Raw genomic sequence first — 13,016 nt, forward strand, 5'->3', positions numbered from 1 at the left:
GAGTTTTCATACACTTATAGCTCTAGTGCATCTGTTGCATGGCAATCCCTACTTCACTCACATTGATATCTATTGATGGGCATCTCCATAGCCCGTTGATACGCCTAGTTGATGTGAGACTATCTTCTCCTTTTTGTCTTCTCCACCATCATATTCTATTTCACCTATAGTGCTATGTCCATGGCTCACGCTCATGTATTGTGTGAAAGTTGAAAAGGTTTGAGAACGTCAAAAGTATGAAACAATTGTTTGGCTTGTCATGGGGGTTGTGCATGATGTGAATATTTTGCGTGGTGAAGATGGAGCATAGCCAGACTATATGATTTTGTAGGGATAACTTTCTCTGGCCATGTTATTTTGAAAAGACATGATTGCTTTATTAGTAGGCTTGAAGTATTATTGTTTTTATGTCAAATGATAGATTATTGCTTTGAATTACTCGTATCTTTATATTCATGCCATGATTAGATATGTGATCAAGATTATGCTAGGTAGCATTCCACATCAAAAATTATCTTTTTTATCATTTACCTACTCGAGGACGAGCAGGAATTAAGCTTGGGAATGCTGATACGTCTCCGTCGTATCTATAATTTTTGATTGTTCCATGCCAATATTCTACAACTTTCATATACTTTTGGCAACTTTTATACTATTTTTGGGACTAACATATTCATCCAGTGCCCAGTGCCAGTTCCTGTTTGTTGCATGTTTTTTGTTTTGCGGAATATCCATATGAAACAGAGTCCAAACGGGATAAAAACAGACGGAGATTTTTTTTGGAATATATATGATTTTTGGGAAGAAAAATCCACTCGAGACGGTGCCCGAGGTGGCCACGAGGCAGGGGGCGTGCCCCTGACCCTCGTGGGCCACCCGTAAGGCGGTTGGTGCCCTTCTTTCGCCGCAAGAAAGCTAATATCCGGATAGAGATCGTGTTAAAATTTCAGCACGATCGGAGTTACGGATCTCCGGGAATATAAGAAACGGTGAAAGGGAAGAATCTGAGAACGCAGAAACAGAGAGAGACAGATCCAATCTCGGAGGGTCTCTTGCCCCTCCCATGCCATGGAGGCCATGGACCAGAGGGGAAACCCTTCTCCCATCTAGGGAGGAGGTCAAGGAAGAATAAGAAGGAGGGGGGCTCTCTCCCCCTCACTTCCGGTGGCACCGGAGTGCCACCGGGGGCCATCATCATCACCGCGATCTACACCAACACTCCGCCATCTTCACCAACATCTCCATCACCTTCCCCCCTCTAACTACAGGGGTCCACTCTCCCGCAAGCCGTTGTACCCTCTACTTGAACATGGTGCTTTATGCTTCATATTATTATCCAATGATGTGTTGCCATCCTATGATGTATGAGTAGATTTTCGTTGTCCTATCGGTGGTTGATGAATTGCTATGATTGATTTAATTTGCTTGTGGTTATGTTGCTGTTCTTTGGTGCCCATCATATGATTGCGCGCATGGATCACACCCTAGGGTTAGTTGTATGTTGATAGGACTATGTATTGGAGGGCGGAGTGACAGAAGCTTCAACCTAGCATAGAAATTGATGCATACGGGATTGAAGGGGGACCAATATACCTTAATGCTATGGTTGGGTTTTACCTTAATGAACATTGGTAGTTGCAGATGCTTGCTAATAGTTCCAATCATAAGTGCATAGAATTCCAAGTCAGAGATGACATGCTAACAGTGGCCTCTCCCACATAATACTTGCTATCTGTCTAGTAAAATAGTCAATTGCTTAGGGGCAATTTGACAACTCCTACCACCACTTTTCCACACATCGCTATATTTACTTTATTGTTTATTTATCTAAACAGCCCCTACATTTTATTTACATACTCTTTCTTATCTTGCAAACCTATCCAACAACACCTACAAAATACTTCTAGTTTCATACTTGTTCTAGGTAAAGCGAACGTCAAGCGTGCGTAGAGTTGTATCGGTGGTCGATAGAACTTGAGGGGATATTTATTCTACCTTTAGCTCCTCGTTGGGTTCGACACTCTTACTTATCGAAAACTGTTGCGATCCCCTATACTTGTGGGTTATCATTTGACCGTATTTATACAATAATAGACCAACATTTATGCCATCAATTAGTAGCATTAGATTCATGATAAAATATATTTTCTTCATATACCTATTTGGTTTCACAAGCATTGATATATTTTTGCACAAACTTGGTCAAACTTTGAGATAGTTTGACTCTCCGACAAAGTTGGAAGTACACTCTTTTAAAGACGGAGGGAGTAGGAACCAATATTTTAAATAGCTGACTATAACCCTGTTATAACCTCATTATAACTTTTTGAGCAGGGTGTCGCTAAATGGTACTCACGTACAATAGTCCGCTAATAGCTATAGCTAATTTGAAGGACCGCTGCTATTTGGCATAACACGCTATTTAAAACAGTTATAGGAACAACAGGAGAGTGAGATCAAGGGTTGAAGTTACAAAGTTACAATTATACTAGACGATGCCCCATGCGTTGCTGCGGGAAACTTGTTAAAAATGTATATGGCTGATTGGGTGAAGACTAAAGTTAATGCAAAAAGCAAATATTACATGTCTTACATGACTTAATTTCCTGGAAAAAAGTCATGCATGAGGTGGTATGCTTTGCATGAAGAGATTAATGAAAAAAGTAACTTACGAAATAGTTGCGATCAGAGCTACAAGGTCCCGGGATCAAATCCTAGTCAACGCACTATTTAATATAAAAAATAGTTGTGATCTAATCTCGATCCCACGTCTAAGGTCTTCTTGTATGTCCAACGCCTAGTTCGTGGGGTGGGGGGAGGGGGCAGCAGCCCGACTCCAGTATCGCCTACCTCTGGGCGACACGAGAGACCCTCCCGCCGCCACTGCTCAGCCCCCTACTCCTTGCCCTCCTCGCCGCCATCGCCGCAAGGGCCGGCCCGTGCCAAAGGTAGCAGGGCTGTTCTTCCCTATGTTGTTGGTGATTTGTTGGTGGATAGCTTGGGCCTCAGTTCCAACCGAACCTTGAATTCTGTCGGCGGCGTGCGACGGCTGCTCTCTTGTTGCTGGCTATGGCCTCACGTGTAGAGGAGCATGTATCTGGTTCACCGTAGTGTAGGAAAACCTCGTCCAGATCCGATCACGACTCGCAGCCGCCGCCAACGGGGTTGCCATGGCTCCCGTCCTTGTGCGGAGCTAGCTCCTGCTGAGGAGACCAGAGATGAGGCCCCACACCTGTTGCTGCAGACTTAGCAGGGGCTAGTGATGCCTCTTGTCGCAGCGGTGGTCATGACACTGGCGTTGCCCGCCGGAAGCAGTGTCAGGTTCCACTTGCGGCAGGCAGCCTTGGCGAGATGCACGGCCCCCGGATCTCCGGGCTGCGGCGGTGGCCTCATTGCAGTGTGGTGACCTTAACCATCGAAATATCTTCGTGAGGATTTCTCCAGATCGCAAGTAGCTGCTGGGATTATGGTTTGATGCAAACTACGGACGATGACTTGACGCAAAGGTATGGTTGTGCAGCGGCGTTCACATCGCATGTTGCTGCTGGGATCGTGGAAAAGCGGTGGTGACATCACATGAGTAATGTCATGGCGGTGCTCGACTACTCGAGCTCCAGGGCGATAGCCTAGGTCTGACCGGAAGTGGTTATACTTGGCAATGGAGACTACCTTGTTGAAGGCATTATTTGGATATGCTTGGACTGCTTCTTCAGGGTGAAAACCTAGATTCCGGTCTTGGTGGTTGGATCCGGTGACGACGGCGCTTGAGTGTCGCTCCCTTTCTGAAAGTGTTGCTATTGAAGAATCTCGTCGTTCGTGTGGTGTCATTAGATGATTGGTGTGGATATGGTCATTTCTGTAGTTTGCGATCGTGGATATTATCTCTTATGTCTTCTTTTTCCTCGCCTACGCGTAGCTTTGGTCGTATATGACTTTGCTATTTGATGACATGTGTTTTTTTGCGTGTGTTAGTGTTGGTTGTGTGCATCCTAACTATGCAGAGGCCTGGTGTGTACTCACTGTGTTTATATCCACTTGATGCTTTATTTTGAGTCAATAAAATCCACTCTTTATCGAAAAATGACTACATGCATGACTTGGTGATGTGGCATTGTTGCATGGAAAGGAAAATTAGGTAGTGAGTTGTAACTATTTAAGAATAGAGGATATCAGTTGCCCAAGAGTTGTAACTATTTAAGAATAGAGGATATCAGTTGCCCAAGTGTGACATACGTGAGGTTTATTTTGAATTTTCGGATTTCTCTTTTCAGTTTTCTTTGATAATGGGCGATTTTATTACTCCTGTTGGTAATATAGCGTCAAGCGGATACAAATCTTTATGAGTAACGCTACTCCTGTTGGTAGTAGTACTAGTACGTGAAACGGGCGAAGACGGAGCGACGCTTATGATCGAGGAAGGCTCTCCACAGTCCCAAGTCCCAACGCGTGGAAGCGCACAAGTCTCGTAATTACTGCAACCGTTGGTATTCTGCATCGATTAATCAAACGCCCATGCATGCAGTCGTACCCCGATTGAGTGGTCGCCGGTTTCCAAAGTAACCCCCTCCTGCATAAATGGAACTGCTCCACTTTCTCCTGAGCCATTTTCATCCGAGTTCCTTCTACCAACCACCTTCGCCGCCATGGATGGTGCCTGCACAAATGTCACCGACGCCGCACGTTTGGTGCGGCTGCTCAAGGTCTAAGGCTTAAGCGCCACGGAGTGCATGAAGAGGATCGGTGGTCCAGACAGGTACATTCCATCCAGATGGACCGTCGATGGGTACGAGTGGGAAGTCCGTATCCATCCTGCTTCGAAGCGAGGCACGGACAGCACCAACCTTTGGGTGTCACTATTGCTTTCTTTGTGCAGTAGACCCCGTGAATCCAGCGTGGAAGCGAGCCTAGCCTGTCGGCTGGTACATCCGAGCCGGATCCTTGAAACATTTCAAGAGGGTAGTGCGGCAGGAACCTTCTCTTACGCCGGTGAATGCTGGCATCGCGTGTTTCTCAGGCGTAGAGATGATTTGGAAGGTTATCTCAAGGATGATACTTTGACCATACAGTGCGCCATCGCATTACTCAGGCCCTTACCGGTACCAAGGATCCCAGCTGAAGAGGTTCCCGTGCCATCCTCCAACCTGCACCAGCACCTCGGCGATATCCTGCAGAGCAAGATGGGATCGGATGTGACGTTTCTCATATGCAACGAGTCGTTTCGTGCCCACAAGAGCATACTCGCCGCCAGGTCTCCTGTTTTCAATGCCCAGTTCTTTGGAGAAATGAAAGAGAAGAGCTCGCGGCATGTGGTGATCATGGACATGGAACCGGAAGCATTCAGAGCCATGATCCATTTCATCTACGCGGACACGGTCCCTGAATTGGAAAAGTAGGAGGAGGTGTCGACGGCGATGGCTCAGCATCTGCTCGCAGCCGCTGACAGGTATGGAGTGGACAGGCTCAAGCTGATATGCGAGGCCAAGCTCTCTCGTGGTATCACTGTGGACACGGCAGGGACAACTCTGGCCTTAGCCCAGCAACACAATTGTTCACAGCTCAAGACCAAGTGTGTCAAGTTCATCGTCAGCACTCCTGAAGTTCTTGACGCTGTCCTGGCAACTGAAGGGTATAAGCACCTGGAGGCAAGCTGCCCTTTGGTGCTAACTGAGCTTCTCAAGTCTGCCCATGGGAGGAATGCAGAAGCGTAGCCGTGAGCCAAGTACCAAGATTATTTGAGAGCGCATGTGTTTTTTTTTAGAAAAGGAGGATGACCCCCGGCCTCTGCATCTGGGCGATGCATACGGCCACTTTATTAATTATTCTCATGAGACCTTACAAAGTAATACAATAGTAAGACTAAAGCCGCCGTCTAAGCCACTCTATCCAGTTGATGAAGGGGCGCAGATAGCCTGGGCCTAATACCAAACAGGCATTGCAGCCAAACCTAACATCTAAGACCTGAGATCCCATCCAGGACGCGTGCCGGGCATGGGTCTCACCGGTCCGGCATGCACTCAGAGGCCGCCGCCACCAACTTCCACCGCTCCATCTTCAGAACTGTACTAATGCATCAACCTTGCTTGGTCCAGCTATCGTCGACGCCACCACGGCGTCCAACGGCACCTCCTCCCTGCGCGCAAACATCTAAGGACACCGCGGTCGCCACTGATACACCTCAGCACCATGTTGCCAAGTACCACCAACCGACACAGCTTGAAGTCTTTGAAAGATCTGTCGTGTGTAGCACCTGCCGACCAGGCATGACAAAGCGTAGCACCTGTCGGTCAGGCATGACTTGACATCTCCACCGAAGCTTCGTGCAAGATGAAGCCGCTCCACCTCCAGCCTCTCTGCTCGGGATGGGAGCACCCCAGGAAGACACGGCGAAGAAGTTGGGCACCACAATCACCACGAGAGCCGGACCAGCCGACCGCCATGGCGAAGCGACACCATTAAAGAGAATCGCCGCCATCAGGAATGCCAAGAACGCGCTGCGGCTGTCCCACCTCCCCGCGGACCCAAAGCGGCGCCTTCAAGAAGGTGACGGAGCCGGGCACCGCCGCCGCCCAACCAAAGTTGTGGGTTTCCACCCGGGTGTAGGGGGAGGACGAGGGGGAGGGAGCTGGATCTCGAAGCCGCCTTCAAGAAGGAAACAGCGCCTGGGGCGCTGCCGGCGTCGTGGCCGCCGCAGCTGGCCAAGAAATTACTCCGATCCAGAGATCCCAACCCCACATCCACGCAGTCCGTCACCGGATCCGGCCGGATTAACGAGGAGGAAGCAGCAGCACGGGGGCGCCGTCTTCAAATCTGGCGAAGGAGAGCAGCAGGGGATCCCTCCACGTGGCGCCCGCATCCACCGCCCGCGTGGCCGAGAAGACGCGGTCCACAACTCCGGCAAGCGCCGCCCGCCTCCCGAACGACGCCGCCCCGCCGCCTCAAACCCTAGGCCCGGGCCGGATGGATCCGGCGGATCCGATCCATGCGCCTGCCCGAGCGCGAGAAGCTCCCCGCCGCCACCTTCCTTGGCTGCGCCCAGGGCCTGCCCGGCGCTAGCCTCTGGCAGCGGCGAGGAAAAGAGGGAACGCGGTGGCGACGAGGGGTGGCGGCGCGAGATCGCCCCCGTGTCGCCCTAGCGGGGCGACGCGGTGTTTGTCCCATATGCATACTATGCAGTAGAAAATTATGCCGGCCCTTCCCTGCAAAGGAATGGCCCAATGTCTATATGTACTATGTACTTGTCATCTCTAAGACAGTTGCTACCTGCTTTGCTTTGTTAATGAAAATGGAGAATTCGCCCTATAGTGAGTCGTATTACAATTCACTGGCCGTCGTTTTACAACGTCGTGACTGGGAAAACCCTGGCGTTACCCAACTTAATCGCCTTGCAGCACATCCCCCTTTCGCCAGATTAGACGTCTCTCCTTTTCTGCATGTCAAGATTGGGAAAAGGTAAGTACTACATTTGTATGCAGATCTAATGTAGGAAATAGTTTTCCGTCTCGTTCATGTTGGGATTTAGAGTTTGCAGACATGATTATTCGTTCAGAGTTTGCTAAACATCACTCTGCTTACTCGGCGTTAGGTTTTCTATGCTGCCTTGGGAGAGGATCCTGCAAACTACTATTTGTGAACATGCCTTTCTATGCTAAAAAAAAAACTCTACGTACTACTCTGGACTGTTTTTTTGAAAAGGCCATCATGCCTAGTTTTATTAAGATCAAATAAGAATTACATCGTTCATTAGAGGTGGAACTAAGAACCCAGGAGGTTCATCAGTCCAACTAGTCGTCTCACACTTATTACAAAAACTGAATTTAGCTAGCTCATGAGCTACCAAATTTTCTTCACAAAAACAATGAGAAAAGATGACCTTTCCTATCGAAGTTGTCGTATCAATGCATTCGGCGAAGACCGCCACCGCTGCATCCCACCAATGGTTTTTTCCTTAACAACAGTTCACCACACTCAAGGAATCAGACTCCACTTCAACCCTGTTAAAACCCAATATGTTTGCCAGATTTAGGCCATCTCGCATAAGTTTAGCTAACCGTCGTTAAATTCAACTAGTAGGTAAACTTCTGGTAAAAACTGCATGTAGGAATAGCATTGCTCCACAAATATATGACTCCCTACTCCGCAGTTAATATCAGGTTACACATAAAAATAAAAAAATAAACATTTCTTAAATTCATTTTCCATGCCTCCATATACTCACAAGAAATTCTAGTATTCATCGTAGATATAGACAGGCGCTGCAATGTGTGCCATCCAATCCTATATCCATAAAAAGTTGATCCCTACTATCCTATTTATCTCAACATGCACACATGCCACCTCATCAAAGGCCCACCACTACATGCATGAGAATTTTTTTATTATTATTAATTGATCTCATGCACATCTTTCGCCTCACCACACATGCCACCTTATTAAAGGTCCACTCAAAATGCATGAAAAAAATTATATTATACTACGTTATGCCACTTATATTCAAAATATTTTTCGACAACACAATAATCAAATACATTATATAATACTTAGTTTCAGCTTTAGTTCATATCATTGTTCAAGATATCTTCCGATATGCCGATAAATTGGCCGATTTATCGCTTACCGCTGTCAGACTGATTAGATAAATCGGCCGATAAATCAGCCGATATGGCGATAAATCGGCCGATATGCCGATAAACTGGCCGATTTACCCCTTATTATGGGTCGACCGATAAGTTCTCGATAAGCGATATCCCCAACATTGGTTCATATATTGTTAATTCAACTATGGAGGCTTCATACAATCAAATCACTGAAATATATTGCAATCGATTCCCGCGTCAACGCGCGGGGTATTCTCTAGTTTTTGTAAGTTATGTGTCAATTGAGAAAGCGAGACATTCACCTCCTAGCTCCCTATATAGAGACCAAGCAGCTTTCATTTCAAAAGAGTTAGTAAGACACAATCTACAGACTTGAAGGTAGTAAGCGGCATCCCTGTGGTGGCAATGCTTTCCTCGTATAACACAGCATGTTGTGTTTCCATTGAGGAGGCTCTCAGTATCACCGATCACGGGGGCGTATGCGCATAACTTTAAGCTTGGTTTTTCCAAGGAGTGTTTGCGTAATCGTATGATGATGCGACAACCATTGTCAATGGTGGACAGTGGCGGATCTAGGCCCCAGACCTGGGGGGCCCAGGCCCGGGGCATGAAGCCCATTTTCTTTGTGGACTGTAGGAAAAATACTGTAGCAACTGCTACAGTATACAAAGGGGGCCCGGGGCGCTGGGCTGGACCGCCCCTGATGGTGGAGAGTAGGCCGATCCAATACATGAAGTGCATGAAGTTGGCAACGTTCCGAGGCAGTGTTGATAGGTCGATTCGGCAATGTAAATCCCACACACTCGCACTGTGACTGTGTGTAGCAGCCAGATGTCATACTGTTGAGGACAAAAATTGTTGGCTACATTTGTATGGAAGAGGCATAGGCGTCCAGCTAACTCGGTCAAGTAGTGATTATCTTGATAGTTTTTCTCCAAGTCGAACGGAGGCAATGGCACGGTCTCAAACGTCTCATTGTCAAGGTTGAATGAGGCGATGAATCTCTCTTCTGATAGAGAGGCAAGTTCACGCCTGGCCAACTAATAGACATGCCTCTTTGTAAGACACTTGTGTCCTCCTTTCTTACCCAACCCAATGCTTTCTCCTAACCACAACCCTCCAAGCGTCGGGACCGAGTTGATCTCGTACACCTCGCACTCGCAGTCCATAGGCACAGATTTGGAGAGGCGGTAATGGACGCGCACAACTTTGTGCTTCCTAGTTTGCGTGTTGTAACCTAGTCCTAGGTGTGTGATACCTTGAGACTTCGTGGCATGGCTCTTTGGGAGCGCCGCCATTCGGCCGGTAGACGGGTTGATCACCTAGTGTGTCCTTGTGGCTTCGGCTACGAGGATGATAAGGCCGCGGAATTGCTGTGTGACGAGGTGCCAGATGAGGTTATTGATGACGTTGGGATGAAGAGGCATGACCTACATCACGGTCGTGGCATGTGGATTGTCTGGCAACCACACCCGCAACTTCAAATGTTGCAAGTCCTGCAAGAATAGGATCCTTGGGCCGCAGTGGCGGTTAGCGAGGCGGAGGTGGAGGTCCGCAAATTCATTCCAAGTGAGCGTGGCTGCCCAGGAACGGCAGAGGCAGCACCTGCGCACTGCCTTGTCCGGCAACCGCGCAAAGATGTCCTCGATGACATTGTCCGGGAGAAGTGGCAATGGATCTGCCACGTGGGCAGCTACTGGCCGGACGGCCGGCGACGGCCTCTGCAGGTGTTTGCTTGGAACATGCGCGCAGACGCTTAAAGGCCGGAACATATCGATCTAATCACCCAGGGTGCAGAATAAATTATTCCTCACCCGAGATAATCTTATGATCGTTTTATAATTAAATTACGTTTGGAATTCAAATAGTTACATTCCTATTGATTCACTACGTAAAATTTGACATAAGAAAATAAAAATATAGGTCACAAGACAAGAAAATTTACAGTTTATGTGTATTTTAGACTATGTTTTTACGTTTGTAATTTTACATAACATAAAATATTTTTTACAGCGATTATATATTTTCTTACTGTCTCTTTTTGCATCGGAAATAAGACAAAAGTTACGGAACGTAAAATTACGGTGCATTGATTGTAAAATAGAGGGGGGTGAAGAATAACTATTCCTCATCCAGGGTGACGAATAGCGTGATTATATATAGGATAAATATTTCTTACAAGCAGTGATAGTTACCATCACTTGCGTTTTGTATGTTGTATGTAGTATCTATCGAAACCGAGAGTATATACGTGTAGTATGTGGTATATAACAATGATTAGGTAGTATATATACTAATTTTTAGGTAGTATGTATCGTGTTTTGAGTATGCCCTTTTTTACGTACAAATATGTACGTATTTCACAAATATAACAAAAACTATGGGCTCATATGCAATTTTTTCATGTGACTTGCTTTGAAATATCTTAGATATAGTATATGAACATATTTAAAATATTAAAATAGTATATATAGTACCACATGATACTATATGAGATATATGGGGTAACTACCATCGGGTGGTAGGATGGATTTTCCCTATATATATATATATATATATATATATATATATATAAACTAACATTATTTATTATGATAAAAAAAACTAACATTATTAATTAATTAAATAAATAAATTATTTCTGATTGAGTAAACTGGAACACACATAAACAACAACGGTCTTCGATTAAACTAAATTTACATTAGAAACACTTTGAAGTCATTGTCTCTAGCCGTGTCTTTGGCATCTCCAATTATCTCTAGTTCTCTACCCTCTTGTCAAAGACGCTCAGACTGAACAAGCATTTCAGAAAGTCGCATTAGCTGCTCATCCTGGCATACAAGAACATAGGGTTGTTGAATGCCTCTTCATTAGGAGCATATCCTTTGCATGGCAGTCTACCGAACCGCTGCTTCTTTGTCCTACCGTTGAGAACGAATATGTACCGAGAGCAGACAAAAGTGATATGGGGGAAACACTAATCAAAGTAAATTTGACATCACACTTGCGACTAGTACTGACATGATAGTTTGAAGCGTCAAAAAACAATCCAGAATCTAGAGCTAATGATTTAGGGGATAAAACCACCACCGACTGTCTAATGTGTGTCCCCAAACTGAGCGTAGCTCAGGTGGTTTGATTTCTTGTTGTGGAACTAGTCAACCAACTGGTCCAAAACAAACCTTGAATTTGTAGACCAAAGCTAAATTGAACTTTGAACTTCAAATCCCTGAAATTAGCACACCGAATTATCTAATCCCGGTCTATTTTAAACCTCAAGTGCGTTCCCAAACAGGGATCGTCGACGTTGCAGATGGAACCCGTATTTTTCAAAATATGATTATGTTCCTATTTTTCAAAATATGATTATGTTTAAAAATGTTCATCTTTTCGAAAATTGTTCTCAATTCAAAATTTTGTTCAGGTTTAAAAATTGTTGCTGAAAAATCACGTTAAAAATGGTTCATGTATAAAATATATTCAGGGATTTCAAAATGGTCACGTTTAAAACTTTGTTTGTGTTTTTAAAAAACCATATTTCCAAAATTTATTTACACTTTTGCAAACATGTTTGCAATTTTTAAAAACTGTTTTTGATTTTCAGGATATCCGGATTTTAAAATCATTGATTATTTTCAAGAAATGTTTTCGAATCTGGATGCTAATTAGTCTGGTTAAATATTCTCGCTCCTTTTATTTAATATTAACAGTTGTTAGGTGGAGTGGCTACACGATGAGTTTAGCATCGGCAGATCTTAAGTTCGATTCCCCACGAGTATTTTCCTTTTTGGATTTTTATAAGTCAAAAGAAAAACATGTTTCGCGCTTGGTGGGCCGGCCCAGTCGCCAGCGATCCCGGTTCGACCAGCTGCCACGTCGACAATCCCTTCGAAAAAGCGCCCAAGGTTTAATATAGACCGGGATTAGATAGTTCGGTGTGCTGATTTCAGGGATTTGAAGTTCGGGGTTCGATTTAGCTTTGGTCTACAAGTTCAAGGTTTGTTTTGGACATTTTCCATTATGGAATATGGATCTCTCCAGTTCAAATTTTTATTTAGTTTTTTTTTGTGAAACAAAATTTTATTTAGTTTATGGATGTCTCTATCAGTTGGGAGAAAATAAGCACAGTGGGATAAAGATAAAAAAACTGAATTGATTTCGGGAAAAGATTGTTGAACAGAAAATTTATTCGAAGCATTTAAGAAAATGTTTTCAGAAAAAATCCATGTATTTATGAAACTGATAGATGCAACCAACATGGTGTATTTCACCTTTACTTTTTATATTTGATTCAAGTTTTTATAATTAAAAATAATTTTTCAAGCCAAATTCATCTCATATTTGAAAAAAGCACACCGTCAATTCAAAATTTTCACCCTACATGCAGTTAAAAAAATTGTATTAAAAAATTTATTATCGCGT

The 13,016-nt window shown here is 45.0% G+C and overlaps 1 pseudogene; it reads left to right on the plus strand.

Moving 5' to 3' along the window:
• The first annotated feature begins 4,727 nt into the window (after window positions 1-4,727).
• On the plus strand, window positions 4,728-5,708 carry LOC125519290 (annotated as a pseudogene).
• Window positions 5,709-13,016: the final 7,308 nt, after the last annotated feature.

The sequence above is a fragment of the Triticum urartu genome, chromosome 7 (genome assembly GCF_003073215.2).
Source record: "Triticum urartu cultivar G1812 chromosome 7, Tu2.1, whole genome shotgun sequence".
Lineage (NCBI taxonomy): Eukaryota > Viridiplantae > Streptophyta > Magnoliopsida > Poales > Poaceae > Triticum > Triticum urartu.